The 16,034-nt window shown below is 40.5% G+C and overlaps 1 long non-coding RNA gene across 1 annotated transcript; it reads right to left on the minus strand.

The window, feature by feature from the left end:
- Window positions 1–443: 443 nt before the first annotated feature.
- Window positions 444–15,282, minus strand: LOC114573584 (uncharacterized). The gene is made up of 3 exons (XR_003694912.1): window positions 15,195–15,282; window positions 14,325–14,421; window positions 444–531 (listed from the first exon to the last, which is right to left on the minus strand). It is a non-coding gene; the product is annotated as an uncharacterized LOC114573584 (long non-coding RNA).
- Window positions 15,283–16,034: the final 752 nt, after the last annotated feature.

Below are 16,034 nucleotides of genomic sequence, written 5' to 3' on the forward strand. Positions count from 1 at the left end.
TTTCCATTCCTATGTTTCGGTCTATTATTTTCGGTATTGGTCAAGCAATGATTTCTTTAATCTATTTTTGAACTAATGATAAAACAACAAGGATGTAAAGGATTTGTTGTGGTACATTATATGTTCATCCTAAGGCTGCCATAATGCTCCGTACCTTTTGGTGCCCTGCGATGACCCTACCATTGGGGAACAGATCAAACCGGCTTCTTGATCCCCAGGCTTGTGCAGTGTTCTTTAGCCTGCACACAGGCATGTTTATACTGGACCTGTGGCCTACCGATGACTGACAGCATCCCACTAGCAACCAGCTCAGATGCTTTCTGCATGGCCCCTGCACAGACTTTCACCGCATACAGAGCTAGAACACACATAGGGGGTCATGTATTATATTTCTTTTAACTGAGCAACATCTTTGTCATGTACAATTTAAGAAACACGTTTACCTTCTGCATAGTTCATGGCACCAGAAAAAACCAGGGCAGCAAATTGTCCAACACTGAAACCCGCAGCAGCAACACACGTCTCAATGGCCTGTGGACAGAGGTGTAGAGAGTTTAAAAAAAGAATATATACAAAATAAGAGGTTTTACCCAAGGGCGTAACTTTGGGTTCGACAATGGGGCGGTTGAGATCTCTCTCTCTGGAATTCGGCCGGTTTTCACGTGCTCGGCCATGACCAGCGACCGGCAGGTCAGTCTGACGTATGCTGATTTCATGCCGGTCGTGATTGGATGTGAAAAGAAGGAAATGGTTCTAACATTGCATTTTAGATGTGTGTGAATTTTCCACTTCAGGAGTAATTTATATAGTTCTATTTTATAGCGATCCATTATCTGTTCAAAACATTTTCTAAGTTCTGTGCAAAATGTTCTATTAAAGAAAAGATAGATAGATAAGAAATAAATATTAGTGTGTGCTGTAAAGTGGTTAGAAAAAATGAAATCTGAATCGGCTAAAATCGATATGAGCTGGCCTATAACTCAAAGAAAATCGGAAATCGGCCTAGAATGCTGTAATAGGTGCATCTCTATTAAAACAGTTCTTTTCTTGAATTCTGGTGAACATTTTTGCAACAATGTGTGCCTTTTCTGCAACAAATTATGGTGCAAATGTCTTTAATTATTTAAAGGAAATTATTATTAATGGTTTTGATTATGGGGGGTTGTACCACCCCCCTGTAAATTAGCCAGTGGTTTTACCCATTACTATTTTTACTCAAGTAAGATTTTGAATGCAGGGTTTTTACTTTTAATACATATTTGTATATTGTACTAAAACAAATCAAAATACTTCTTTCACTGCTGCAAAAAAACTGCTGTCGATCGATTATAGATTATTAAAATCAGACAGCCACCTTGGGGTTTTCGTGGTTGAGCCTCTCTACCGCAGCCAGTGAAGTGACAAACACCGCCGGGTGACAGTGAACCGTCTGTGCTGCAGAAGCTCCCGACTCAGTTTGAGGCACCAAGTGCTAAACAGCTTCCCGTCTCCACCCTTTTCCTCTCGTCCTCTATTCATGCCCAGCACCATTTATTTTAACTCCTTTCTCAACTACTGCCTGTATGCTCCAAGTTTGATAAACTTTGCCTCATTTCGGCAAAGACCCGCCCTACTTTGCATCCGATAGGCTAGAACTCGTTTCATTGGTCGGAGGAACTCGTTTCATGTATGGTTAAATCCAGCGCATCAAAAAAAAAAAATCCCATGTGGACTTTTTAATTTATTTATTTTTCTAAAATAGTCATACCACCAGGCCCGAGTACTTACACCCCCCCCCACCTCCCCCTTTAAACATTTTCTCATCGAATCTACACAATTCACGTAGGTCACCTATTTTGGTTTCAAAACGGCCAATTTCGCCGAAAGGTGAGTGATTTTCATGTCTGTATCACATTCAATTAAAAGTGCTGTAGGTAGGATTGCGAAGATCCAGGACTTAGCCAAAAAATTTCAACATCGACAACTTCTCAGTCCCTCCCCCCTTTCCGCTAAAGCCCAAAACTGTCTCCTAAGCCCCTCCCCTCACAAGGGAGAAAGAATGTGTGTGCATGAGCAGTGATTGACACGCAGTTAGACGTTTTTTTATTTATTTCCCCTTTCTTCCATATGAGAACTTATTACCTCCTTTGCAGCCCCGTGTGCTTCCACTTTTTCTACAGGCTATTGTTGCGTCTTTTTTTAAGAATATGAGTAGTCCACTGAATGTTAACCAATGCTGTTGGTTTGGATAAAATAAGCAAATTATCTCTCGGTTTGCAGCTTCAGTTGCCATGCCTACAACAGTCACTAGCAGGCTGTGGTTATTTAAGCTGATGCCTGCTATTCCTTCTCCTCAAATGATTGTATTTCAAATTACATCAGAGTGTATTGTTGTCATTTAGTCATCATTCATCTTCCCCCATTACTGCATAAGCCCTTGGCAAATATTTGTAAAAGTATGATTATACAGTAGATGGTTTCTCGTGTGAACGTGGGAATTACAATTTGAAAAGAGATGATGACGTAAACGTAACAGAGATTATTTTATGCTCTGTTACGGTCAATTAATAGTGTACATTACAGCCGTTTGAATAGAACACATTGACAGATAGATTTCTAAATCATAGAATTTTTTACCGTATGGCAAAAAATAGAAAAATTACTTTATTGTTTCAATCGTGTATTTTTTTTTCTCTTGGTCAGTATTGGATATAGTGCAAAATCGTGAACTCTTAGGGCGTACTCTGACTTGGCCCAGTTAAACCGTGCTTGAGCACGTTTGACCCCAAAGTCTGGATCATTTGACTATTGTGATCTACGTACCGTGCCAAGGCACCGTAGGCTTAACTGTGCCCTGGCCCGCTTCCAATTAAAGATTATTGATGCCACTGTTCCATTACAAACATCATGGCAGCAAGGGAATACTTTGGTATATGGCAGAAGTGCAGTGTTTATTGGAAATTTGAGCAGACGAGAGTATACAGGAACAACTGGATACAACCCACAAGAACTCAAGAGATTCAAAACTATCAACGTGCTCATGGGAATGACAGAACCACTGAGCAGTGCCATCAAAAGCTGAAGGAACTGAGTGTTCAGTTTCTGAAGGTACAGGATGCTGGTAGCTCGTCAGACAAAAAGGATAAATTCCATTGGTACAATGCTGTCGACAAAATAATTGGCTTGAAACCAACCAGCCAGCCTAATGTTTTGGAGTCGTGTCTGGGAACAGCGTCTGACAACATTACAGAGGACACTGGACTGGCGAGCCCATTGAAGGGTGAGTAACATTAGCCTATGCTAGCTTAGATTTGATGACTACTGTTATACTAAAACGCTCAGTCGTTTAAGATCTGTACATGCCAGCGTGTAGTCAATGCATACTACCCATCATATGTTGCTGCCCAGGCTTTCTGTGACCGTTTGCCGTTACGGTAGGAAAATCTGACACGGTAGGACAAATCAACAGGACAGGAATTGTATCCCCTGGCTATGGGGGCGCGCTTGCACTCAAGGAAGTGTTGTTTTATTGCTGCGCTTCACTTTTACCTCTTCAATGAAAAAAGTGTGAATTGTTTAATTCATTGTTTTAGTATTGGGGTTGTATTGACAGTGTTTTCCAAAGTAACAAGAGAATAATTCATCAACATAAATGCTTCTTTTCTTTGAGTTGCTTCTATTGTAATCCACTTTTCCATCCTCTGCGAGTGTGGTCTGGGGATGGCTCATTTTTGCTAACCTGTTCCTCCCTGGCCAAAAACAGAAATCACCTTAGAGGGCAGGAAGGAGCGAGCCATCCCCAGACCACACCTGCGAAAAACACTTCCCTGAATGCAAACGCACTCCCGTTGCCAGGGGAATACAGTTCACACCTGTATTAGTCTTTGCCTGTGAAAATGAGCAGATGTTTTTATTTGTGTTTACGATGTTCATTTTGGTCACATCAGATCAGTCACACGCTGGTGATGAGGTGTAGACTGATAGTACTACCTCAAAGCCATCACCGACCCCCTCCTGGACCCCCTGCAGTTTGCCTACAGAGCCAATAGGTCTGTAGACAATGCAGTAAACCTGGCCCTCCACTACATCCTCCAGCACCTGGACTCCACAGGAACCTACGCCAGGATCCTGTTTGTGGACTTCAGCTCTGCCTTTAATACCATCATCCCAGCTCTGCTTCAGGAGAAGCTCTCCCAGCTTGGTGTGCCTGACTCCTGTCTGACAGGAAGCAGCATGTGAAGCTGGGGGAACACGTCTCCGACTCACAGACCATCAGCACCGGATCCCCCCAGGGCTGTGTTCTTTATCCTCTGCTGTTCTCCCTGTACACCAACAGCTGCACCTCCAGTCACCAGTCCGTCAAGCTTCTGAAGTTCGCGGACGACACCTCCCTCATCAGACTCATCTCTGATGGAGACGAGTCCACCTACAGGTCGGAGGCTGACCACCTGGTGACCTTGTGCAAGCAAAACAACCTAGAGCTTAAAGCTCTAAAGACAGTGGAGATGGTTGTGGACTTCAGGAAGAACTCAGGCTCACCTGCCCCCATCACCATCTGTGGTTCCACAATTGACACTGTGGAGTCTTTCCGCTTCCTGGGAACTATCATCTCCCAGGATCTCAAGTGGAAGCTGAACATCAGCTCCCTCATCAAGAAAGCACGACAGAGGATGTACTTCATGCGGCAGCTGAAGAAATTCAACCTGCCAAACACAATGATGGTGCACTTTTACACAGCCATCATTGAGTCCATCCTCACTTCCTCCATCACCATCTGGTACGCTGCTAGCACTGCCAAGGACAAGGGCAGACTGCAGCGTGTCATTCGGTCTGCAGAGAAGGTGATTGGCTGCAATCTGCCGACGTTCCAGGACCTGTACTCCATCAGGACTCTGAAGCGAGCTGGAAAGATTGTGGCTAACCCCTCCCACACCGGCCACAAACTCTTTGAGTCACACCCCTCTGGCAGGAGGCTGAGGTCCATCAGGACCAAAACCACACACCACATGAACAGCTTTTTCTCCTCCGCCACTAGCCTTATCAACAAGGCCCGGAACCCAGCCTGACTCTCTCCACACTACACCTCTGGCTCTACATGCCACTGTACTTACTGCTGTACCGTTCCTTTTTACTTAACTTGTTTTATTTTATTTATCTTATTCTTATTTTTTAGTTATTACATACTTTGTGTATATATGTATACTTATATTGTTTATATTCTTCTGATCCTTCTTATATTTAGAGAATGTGTGACATGCACCAACAACACCAAGACAAATTCCTTGTATGCGTAAACAACGTACTTGGCAACAAAACCTTTCTGATTCTGATTCTAAGACACCCTCAGAGCAGGGCAAGAAGGGGAAAGCTGAAGACAGATGTGAGTGACATGGTGGAGGCTTTTATGGACATGCAAAAGAAACAGCATGATGAATTAATGCAAGGGGAGGAGAAGGAGATGCTTGGTAACTGGATGAAGGCTTACAGCCACATTCAATTTAGTGCATCAGTATGCACAAAAACACACAGGGATACCAAAACACTCAAACAGCTAATTACTGCCTCACGGTTATATGCCTCCGGCAACCAGCCAAGTTGCCGTTTACATCCATGTCGGTCCAGATGCATATAATTAGAGATTATAATAGAAGATTTTGAAGGAATTTAACAAAAAGGTATTAGGTGTATTTTTTATTATTGTATTTGTTATAACTATATTGACATCCAGTGAATAACTTCCAGTGAGAAACATGCTGTCTTCACTATTTTTATAGTGAAGTACTAAAAGAGAGTTTCACAACATGGTGCAATGACAATCCCCTGAAGCTTAGTCTAATATCAGCAAAACCAATGAGCTAGTGGTGGACTACCAGAGGAACAGCTTACCAAGACTTGCATATACTGTAAATATATCCAAGACGCATGCGATGATCATGTCATGCAACTGCTGAGTTGGAGTACCGGCACCTTTTTTTGGTCCAATTCAGGCTCTGCTCACAACAGTGAAGCCCCCTTCAGGAACAGACAGAGCAGACGGAGGCAGTGGCAGAGAGGAGGACAAGGGACAAAATCATCTTGGATAACCCTTCTCACCCTCTCTACAACAAGCTGTGGCAGATAGGCAGCTTGTTGCAGAGAGAAGGATGGACAAGATCAAAGCATTTTAGGCCTTTATTTATTTATCTATATAGGAAAGCTGAAGACATGAAAGGGGGGAGAGAGGGCAAACGACATGCAGCAAAGGGCCGCAGGGCAAAGCTGAACCCACGGCCGCCGCATCAAGGAGTAAATATATGGGCGCCTGCTCTATCAGGTCACCTACCCAGGCGCCTCAAAAAAATGTTTTTGTAGAATATTATGATGTTACAGTGAAGTGGATCCTTGACCTTTTAGAAATAAAATGTCATCAATTCATCATTTTATTCTATTTGACATTTATGTGACATTTTGTCATAATTAGCATATTGAGGTATGGCCAAAAACATGTTTTGTGAGGTAACAGTGACCTTGACCATGATTACCAAAACCTAATCAGTTCATCCATGAGTCCAACTGGACCTAATACCTCTGGCCACGGCTGCCACCGGAGTGGAGGAATAACAACAAAAAAAAGACCATGGCACAATGCAAAATTGATAAAACTCCTGTTCTAGGCTGTTTGACATCTAAAAGCTGTTTGATGCCTAGCATCTTTTCTCACTGGGACTAAAAATGGCACTTGAAAACATAACACCTATGGCCACAGCTGACGCCGCCGTAGAGGTGTAACAAAAAAAAGAACATGGCACAGTGCACAATTGATATTCCATATTTATGCACAAAATGCTGTTGTGGTAGATGGAAAATCTCCTGTTCTGGACTGTTTGACATCAAACTGCTTTTGTTTGATGTCCAGCATCTTTTCTCACTGGGACTAAGAAAGGCACTTAATCCCACAATACTATGATCCTGGAAAAATACAAACATATACGTAGACCCTCTGTTAATCTCCATTCACTCACCATATGGCTGAGTGTGTAATCTTATAAGCCAGAATCACAAATATCCCTAAACCACCCACATTTAGCAATGAAAATCAATAACTTACTGTTGCCATGATGAAAAATGCCCATCTAATATGTTGCTGTCATAATCATTATACTGTATGCAACATCATTGCCTTTTGTAAGGAAATTAAGGCTTAAGGCCCTGACACACCAAGGCAACCGCTGGCCGCTGGTCTAAGTTGGGCCTAGTTTCTGCGATGTGTCCAGCATCGTCGCCATGTGTCAGCCTTCGGCCATTAAATCGCCGTCAGCGTTTAACATTTCATTTTGTAACGTTTATTCATGTCATTCTAATGAAATAGCCGCAGTTTTTCCCACATAATCACTTAGATTCTATTTGTTGTTGGGACCAGACCAGTGAGACAAAGGGAATTCACATGTGGCCAACATGAGGCAGGCCACAGGCCTTCTCAAACCAAGAGAAAGGCCTTCATGTAATCTCAGAAGCCTAAGAATTCACACCTCCATGTGAAAGAGTCTTCAAAATGGTCGAAAGTACCAAACCACGAGGAAAAGAGGCTCAAAATGGCTGAGAGTCTTAATAGTTCTGTGCAGATATAGAACAGTGCGTTTTATTAATGAGTGAAGGCTATTGTTGCCATTGTTTTGCCATTAATGTGAACGAATCACTGATCACGATATTGTTGAAGTTTGTGTTGAAACTGTAATTGCTACCTCCCGCCGCGGAGAAGTTAGTCACTGCACAAGCGAGACAATAATCCTTTCTTTCGTCAGTCAAAGACGTTATATCGTAGCCCTGTGTCAGACAAACAGCTGGATTATTGTCGCTGCGGAGCGTCAGCTGTTCGCCCGCAGAGACAGAGAAATACCCTCCCCTCGTTAAAAAAAATTCTCAGACCCTGCGGTAACTTCACATTAGGCCAGAGTCTTGAGTGAACAAGGAGAGTGGTTATTGTCACTGAGGATCAAGATTTCAAGTTGTTCGTTTTATTTTCAGTCGTGTTTTCTCTCCCTTTTCTAACCTACCCACGCACACAGACACACACACATACACACACCATTTTGAACAGCTGGCCTTGCCTGCTATAGCGCTCTGTGGTGTGTTCCCCCACTTTGCCTGAAACACGTGTTGGAATCTTGTGGTGTTCCCCGCCATTTCAACGCTAGGAGTAGTCATCTTGTGCTTTTGTACCAAACTTACAAATAACCCCAAATCACGCGGTCCCCAACCACCATCTTGGATTTTGCGTGGTCAGCCCAACCACGTGACCCCGCTACTCTGACCCCTCTTCCCTCCTCCTGTCTCTCTCACACACACACAAACACACACACACACACACACACACGGTTTTGTTTAGCTAGAACTGTAACAAGTCGATAGAGTTAGATGATTGAAAAATCATTGATTGAACATCAGTATTTTTGAAGTTAAATAAATCCTATTAGGCTTTAACAAGAAGTTTTTGTGTGGTATTTCGGTATTCTATTGTCATAACAGCTGGTTCTACAGGTCAGTGCTTGATTTTTCACCCTTTGTTTGTTCCTTTTAAAAAGATACAAGACAAATGAATTAAGATCTGTATTTTAAAGAGCACCACCTTTGAGACTGTTTTCACAGTTCAGTTATTGGCCCCTGAAGTTCAGGGTGGTGCCCCGTTTTAATTGTTGTCAATTTGGTAAAGTTATGAATACACATATAATAATAATTTACTCTGTATCAATTCCCAACATTGTGTTGGTAGCTGACCAGTCACACAATACATTTCACATGTCAGTGTCCCCTCTCGGATGTTCTCAGCATGGTTGGGGAACGCCCAGCCTGGCTTTCTATAGAACAATCAAATCTTCATACAGAGGGAACTTTCTAATACACAGTTCTTTGAAACTCTTGAAGCAGATTAAATTGTACTTGAAAGCCCCAGATATGTTCATAGACAGCCCTATCTGCTACAACTATGCCTTTAAACCTTCGGGGACGGAGCCCGTGTTTGCTCACTGGAGGGAAAAAGGAGTGGAATGTTTGAAGGCCTTGTATCGGGGGGGGCACTTCATGTCCTTTGAGCAATTATATAGCCTCCCAGCCTCACACCTTTTCCAATATCTGCAAATCCGGCATTTTATAAAGTCTTGCTTGTCTGTATTTGCAGACATACCCCGGCATTACACACTCGAAAACATAACTAAGGTTCGGCCAGGAAGCAAAAGAGCAGTGGCAATCTTATACCAGACTGTGATCAGCCATGAAGCAACCAGCACAGATAGGTCAAGAACTGAGTGGGAGACAGAATTGGGGGTGCCCCTCACTGAGGAATTCTGGGAATCATGTCTTGTGAATATTTATAGGTGCTTGGGGTCCAATATGGTCTGTTCCCTGATGTATTATTACATTTTCTTTCATTAGCATTTTGGTAATGGTCGTCCCAGCGGTGGGGTTTGTCCTGGCTGGGTTTGGGTTGTCTTAGTCGCTGGCTGGGGGCTAGCTGTGGCCCATGTATATGTTGCCCATGTAGAATCTATGTATATAACCTTCTTATTTATTCTTGAAAAATGTCCATGAGCCTTGAACATTATTTGCTTTTGTACTGCTCTGTAAATAAATAAATAAATAAATAAATAAATACTCTTTAAGAACGATATGTTCCATTTCCTCACACTATTCTGCTAATGCATAGGCCATTATGACACGGTACATGGTCTCAGACGTAACACCCTTAACTATAAACAGCTTTTTTTTTAACTTAACAGAGACAGTATGTGACCTCTGATGTTTTTACTGCCCTTTTCACACATAAAAGAGGTGCAAAGATCTCTCGGATAAAAGTGGAGAAGGTGCAAGATAAAGACGCTGCAGGCTATATTAACAAGGGTCAAGAGTTCAGTTATCCCTGGAGTCAGTAGGCTACAAAAGACTTTCAAATTTCCTCAAAACATGAAGGGAATTAGCAATATGCTGTTCATATACAGCTTTCCAAAGTTGATGTTGCTACTGAATTGTAAATTCAATATTATGCACATACAGCCTATTGCTTGAAGAATAAGAATAAAAATCTTTATCTATGAGAAGAACATTGTAATCCATGTCGACCACATGCACTAAGATGCAGTCACACAAGATTATGCACACATTATATTCGTGGACAGACAATGGCCTGGTTTGTACTATAAATCCCACCGGGTAAAATATTAATCCCATTTGATCGTGTCCTCAATTCAATCTTCAATTAAGCTTTTGTACCTACTTCACTTTCCATTATTATTAATATTATTATTAGTATTATTAAAATGCTGCTGTATAGCCTAATTTAGTTTTAAGGCATTTGATTCATTAATGAATGTAAGAAATAAGAAGCTTTCTTTTGATGGATCACTTTTGTGTGTGCGTATGTGTGTGTGTGTACATGTGTGTGTCTACGTGTGTGTGTGCGTGTGTATGTGTGTGTGTGTGTGTGTAAGTGCATGTGAGTAAGTGCATGTGACTGGTAACTGCCGGTAAGTGTCAGATGCTGCATCGCACACAAAGAATATGAGAGTTGACAGAAGAGACAGGAAACCATTTGCTCGGTCTTTCAAAAATTCAAGGACTAGACTCGAGAACCTGTTCAAATTCTTATTATTTTTCTGCTGGAAATAATTTGTGCATTTGTTTTAACACTGAGTGGACAAACATGGATGATAAATACGTGTCCAAACTGTCACCTACTGTTGATTTTTGTGCAGGGATGTACCTGGTGATAATGGGTAAGTACATTGCCTACTTATTGTCATGTCACCTAAACTCAATATTTTAAGCTTAGCATAGATTTATTTTAAGATTCTGATAAAGTGGCACTTATTTAAAATGGCTGCAAGCAAGAAGCTAAGACCCATAAATGACTTATGAGGATGCACTTCATTACAGAGTTTCTGCAGGTTTCAACAAGTCACATTTAAGACTTTTTAAGACCGTTTGAGGACCTTTATGAATGACATGTAAGACCTATATCACGACATTAAAGTACAACGAAATGCAGAGTCACAAAAGTACTTGCAAAGTAGAGCTGGGCAATATATCGATATTATTATATTATCGTGATATGAGCAGTGTTTGGAATAACGCCGTTTAAAAGAACGGCGTTAGGTAACAACGTTATTTTTTCAGTAACGGGGTAATCTAATTAATTACTTTTCCCGTCGTTACAACGCCGTTAACGTTACTGGACGTTAAATGCGGTGCGCTACTATGCATTAATTGAATAAACTGTGTAATCCGAACGCAACCCTGGCTCGCAGCTTGTGAGGAGGTGGGTTAATAACAAGGTAAGCGATTACGATTGGCTAAGGCAGAGTCATGTTTCATGGTAGCCAATCAGAGGCAGTGTTTTTACACACATGCCAGCACACGCGCCACACACACACACAAACACACACAAACACACACAAAGGCTAAACAGAGATTTGACGAAGCAGCAGAGATGGCGAGTCAGGAGCAATCCGATGAAAAATTGGTGTTTTCAAGGTGGAGATATAAGCACTACTTCAAATTCATTGTGGTCAAAGGCAAGAACGTGCATATAATGTGTACATTATGTCCAGGAGCGAAGACTTTGTCGACATCCATTGTAAGCAACTCTAATTTAATGAAGCATCTCACAACGACACACGCATCTACAAAGCTAGTGGGCAAAAACACCGATACCTCCACCACCGATGATAGCTCGCCATCCACTAGCAAAGAAGGACTCGGAGCAAAGTTTACTTTTGTTGTGAACAAAACCCTTGGAAGTACAGGTTGTTTGCTTGACCAGTTGTCTCAGGTTGAGAGAGATTGATTTAATTTGCTAGAGTTAAATGCACTTTATATGGTGTAACTGTTTACTTTTCTTACAAAGATAATACTTGAAGTGCAGGATAAACCTCTTGCTGTCTGTCGACATGCAATAAATATCGAAAGTTATGTACAAACACCTGCTGTTCTACTCATTTCAACTGACTTGTGAAAACTGCTTTGACATATAGCAACTTTTTTTTTAACAATAACGCAAATAGTTACTTTCCCTGGTAACGAGTTACTTTTATTATAGAGTAATTCAGTTACTAACTCACTTACTTTTTGGAAAAAGTAGTGAGTAACTATAACTAATTACTTTTTTAAAGTAATGTTCCCAACACTGGATATGAGACTAGATATCTTAGATTTTGGATATCGTAATATGGCATAAGTGTTGTCTTTTCCTGGTTTTAAAGGCTTTAAAGTGATTTAAAGTCATTTTCTGAACTTACCAGACTGTTGTAACTGTTCTATTATTTGCCTTTACGTACTTATCATTACATACTCATTATATCCACATTACTGATGATTATTTATCAAAAATGTCATTGTGTAAATATTTTGTGAAAGCACCAATAGTCAACACTACAATATAGTTGCGGTATCGATAGAGGTATTGGATAAAAAATATTGTGATATTTGATTTTCTCCATATCGCAAAGTAAATAAATTTATTAAAATTGAATAAAAGCAACACAGTAATAATCTGTACATATACAGCGAATTATATTTGGACTATTGAAAGAAAACTATAACACCACGGAATTAAAAAAAAAAGTATTTCAATGAGCATTAGAGGTAGCGTTACATGGACGTAGGAAAATTAAGACCTGTTTAAAATTATTTAAGACACAATAGAACACAATACTTCATTGAATTTAAGGACTAAAATTTTAAAGTGCTTATATTGTGCTCATTTTCAGGTTTATAAAATTGTATTTAGAGGTTATATCAGAACAGGTTTACATGTTTTAATTTTCAAAAAACATCATATATTTTGTACTGCACACTGCTGCAGCTCCTCTTTTCACCCTGTGTGCTGAGCTCTCTGTTTTAGCTACAGAGTGAGGCATCTCACTTCTGTTCCATCTTTGTTGGGAGTCGCACATGCACAGTACCTATGTAAGGACTACTAGCCAGTCAGAAGCAGAGTATGAGGGTGTGCCACACTAGCAGCTAGGTGAGCATTATAACATGTGTTACAAAGTGATGCACGTTTGTCTCTGAAGTAAAGGCTGGACTACAACAGAGCTGTTTGGAGCAGTTGGTGAACAGTGTTTTCTGTTGGAGATGGTAAGTCCCTTTGGAAACCCTGCGGAAACCCTGTATTAAGCCTCTAAATTTGTTGGTTTAGAGGTTAAAAAAAAAAAAAACTTCCTGTTTCAGTCTTTTGAGCTCCCCATTTTGTGTTGAGCTCCCCATTTTGTGTATACAATATTGTTAGTTTGATCTGCTTTATTTCTTGTTGCTATGAATTTAAAATTGATAAGAAACCTTGAGGTTGAGGTGGTGGGGCTTGAGTGTGTTAACAAAAGATCTGGCACACAATCATTCTAGATGTTTCACACCAACCAGTACCACAATATGTAATATTGAAGAGTGTATTATTTGACAACAGTTATATGGCCTACTTTTCCCAGCCTGAAAATGAGAGGGTTCATCTCTTTGGGCTTATTTATTTTATTTTTAGTAGATAGTGATAGTAGATAGACAAGAACGGGGTAGAGAGAAGGGGATGACACGCAGCAAAGGGCCGCAGGTCAGATTCGAACCCAACCACTGCCAAGGACTCAGCCTACATGGAGCGCACGCTCTACTGGGTGGGCGGCAGCTTTTCATCTCTTTCACTTCGGTTTTCATGCCAACTTGAGTTCAGTAAGGCTTTTATCCAGTTGCATTATTATGCTAGTATACAGTGAAGTATACTAGCATTGTTTTTAATGACTTTTTGATGACTGTGAGGTTAGCATGTCATCTTTCAGTGCTACTTTGAGCTGAATGAAGCTAAAACTAATGTGCTGAAATACAGAACCAACATACTGAGTTTATTTATATGTGCATGAGTATCCTGGTTTTGATCGTTTTTTTCCTGGTTATGTTTTGAGCCTGCAAACATCTTATCCTGGTTTCAGAAACCTGGATGAGCCTTTTCCCAATTTTGAAAAACCCAGATATGCTAGCTGTTGTACTCCAAACAAAAACAGGATACTGGGGTATGTAGATACCTTATACAGGTGTCTCTGGGACGCTTCTGAAACGCTGGTGGAATCACAAGCATTGTAGAGTGTCCACTGCCATTCTGCAGCTAAATTTATAAAAAATGTCCATGCAGTTGAGATAACTGTACTGAAGATACTGAAACCTGCAGAAACCAATATTTTTGGATATTAACAATGAATCAAGAACTAAAGAAAACACATTGTGTAATGTGAAAGAGTGCTCATAGTGCTGAAATCACAGCTCTATGACTCTATGGGACTTCTTTCAATGCATTGTTCTGGTTTTAGTCAGCATGACTGGAAATCACTTACCCAATACAGGATGGTGGCAAGTCACAGTTTTCCTGCATGGGTGTCCGTACTTCTTATTGCACACCACAACCTCCTGATGATCCCATGTAGCACAAGTCTACCAAAAGGGGGGGAAATATCATTAAATTCACCTGCTTGCTAACTGCACTTTTTTTGTTCCAACTCAAGCACTGATATACAGAATAGGCAGCTATAATGTTATACATCTTACAATAAGTACACTTTTCTAAAATGTTCCCTATTCTCTGCAATGACAAAAACCTGAATTAAAAACTAACTTTACTGCAATGCTATGGCAAATAAGTATCAAAATCCGTAAACATGCCCATATAGATCAATGAACACTATAAGTTACCTTTAATTGATATTTTGTCTCAGGTAACGTTAACGTTACCATTAAGAAAGCAAACAAAAACAAAGCTCACAAAATGTTAACTGGCTTAAATATAGCCTAATATATAATTATTGCAGTATACTGTTATAACGTTAACGTTATATTTAACATACTTCACTAACTTTACAGTAAAGTAAATTTCGACATAACCTAAGTTAACACATTTCACACCCACAACAGGTAGCTAGCTAACAGTAACTATTTAACTTAGCTACCGTTAAATGTATTTTACCTCCGAAGCAACTTCGTACTAGCTAGCTAGCTAATAGCTATCATTAACGTTCTTCAATGGGGAGTGCTGCTATCATTCGCAAAAGCTAGCTAGCTGCCGGTAGTTCCATTACCGTATTACTTCACAATACAAAAACGTGCTAAAAGACGAATGGCGTCCTTAGCAAGTGTTCATATACCTAACTCACTAACACCACACCACATCACCTAACAACACATAAGATATTATTAACAGGGACTTATACCTGAAAAACTGAGTGTTTTCTCTGCTCATGTTTCTAATTGAAGGAAGGTGCGTTCGCCCAATGCAGCTCAAAACCTATGCGCTCTCCCTACTGGAGACATTTAGTAACACCTCTTACTACGCTGCTAGCAGTAAAAAGGTATGCATAAAATATAATTAAAAAAAATAAAATAAAAATACAGTGATCAGGCCATTACACAACACTATTTAGTCGCACTTAACAATGGTAATACATCATTTCCTCTGTCATACTGTATAGGCAGCAGTATCCAGCAAAAAATCTGATAAACCCACATGTGGGCCTACACTAAAGCTGCCGAGCATCAGCAGATAACAGCAAGTGGATAGTAAAGATAGTGGAGGTATGGGTTTGCTGAAGACCCAGACAATTTGGGGCAGATTACAACAGAACTAAAACTAGTTCTGTTGAAAACGCCTGTTTGGAACGGCCAACTGCTTGGCCTGTAGTATTACTTCTTGTAGCTTTCTCCAAAAAACATTGTACCCAAAAATGTATTACTTATGACCCCAAAGCACTTATGCAGCCATTAAAGCATATGCCTCCTGACTTACTTAGAAAATCATTGTACTACTACATTTACCTCCTAACTGAGAACGTTGCAAAATTAGATTTTACTCACAAAATATTCAAAATATATAAAAATCCTAAAATAATTTAAAAGTAGAGTAATCAGACATTTGCCTCATGGTGGTGCATCATTAGAAATCTGCGTTAATCAACCACCAACTGGACCGATAGCCTGCAGAGACGGAGTCAGCCGAAAGAAAAGGTGGGATGCAATGAAATTAAATGAGTTTTTGTTTAACTACATTTTAGTGA

Source organism: Perca flavescens, chromosome 18, assembly GCF_004354835.1.
Source record: "Perca flavescens isolate YP-PL-M2 chromosome 18, PFLA_1.0, whole genome shotgun sequence".
Lineage (NCBI taxonomy): Eukaryota > Metazoa > Chordata > Actinopteri > Perciformes > Percidae > Perca > Perca flavescens.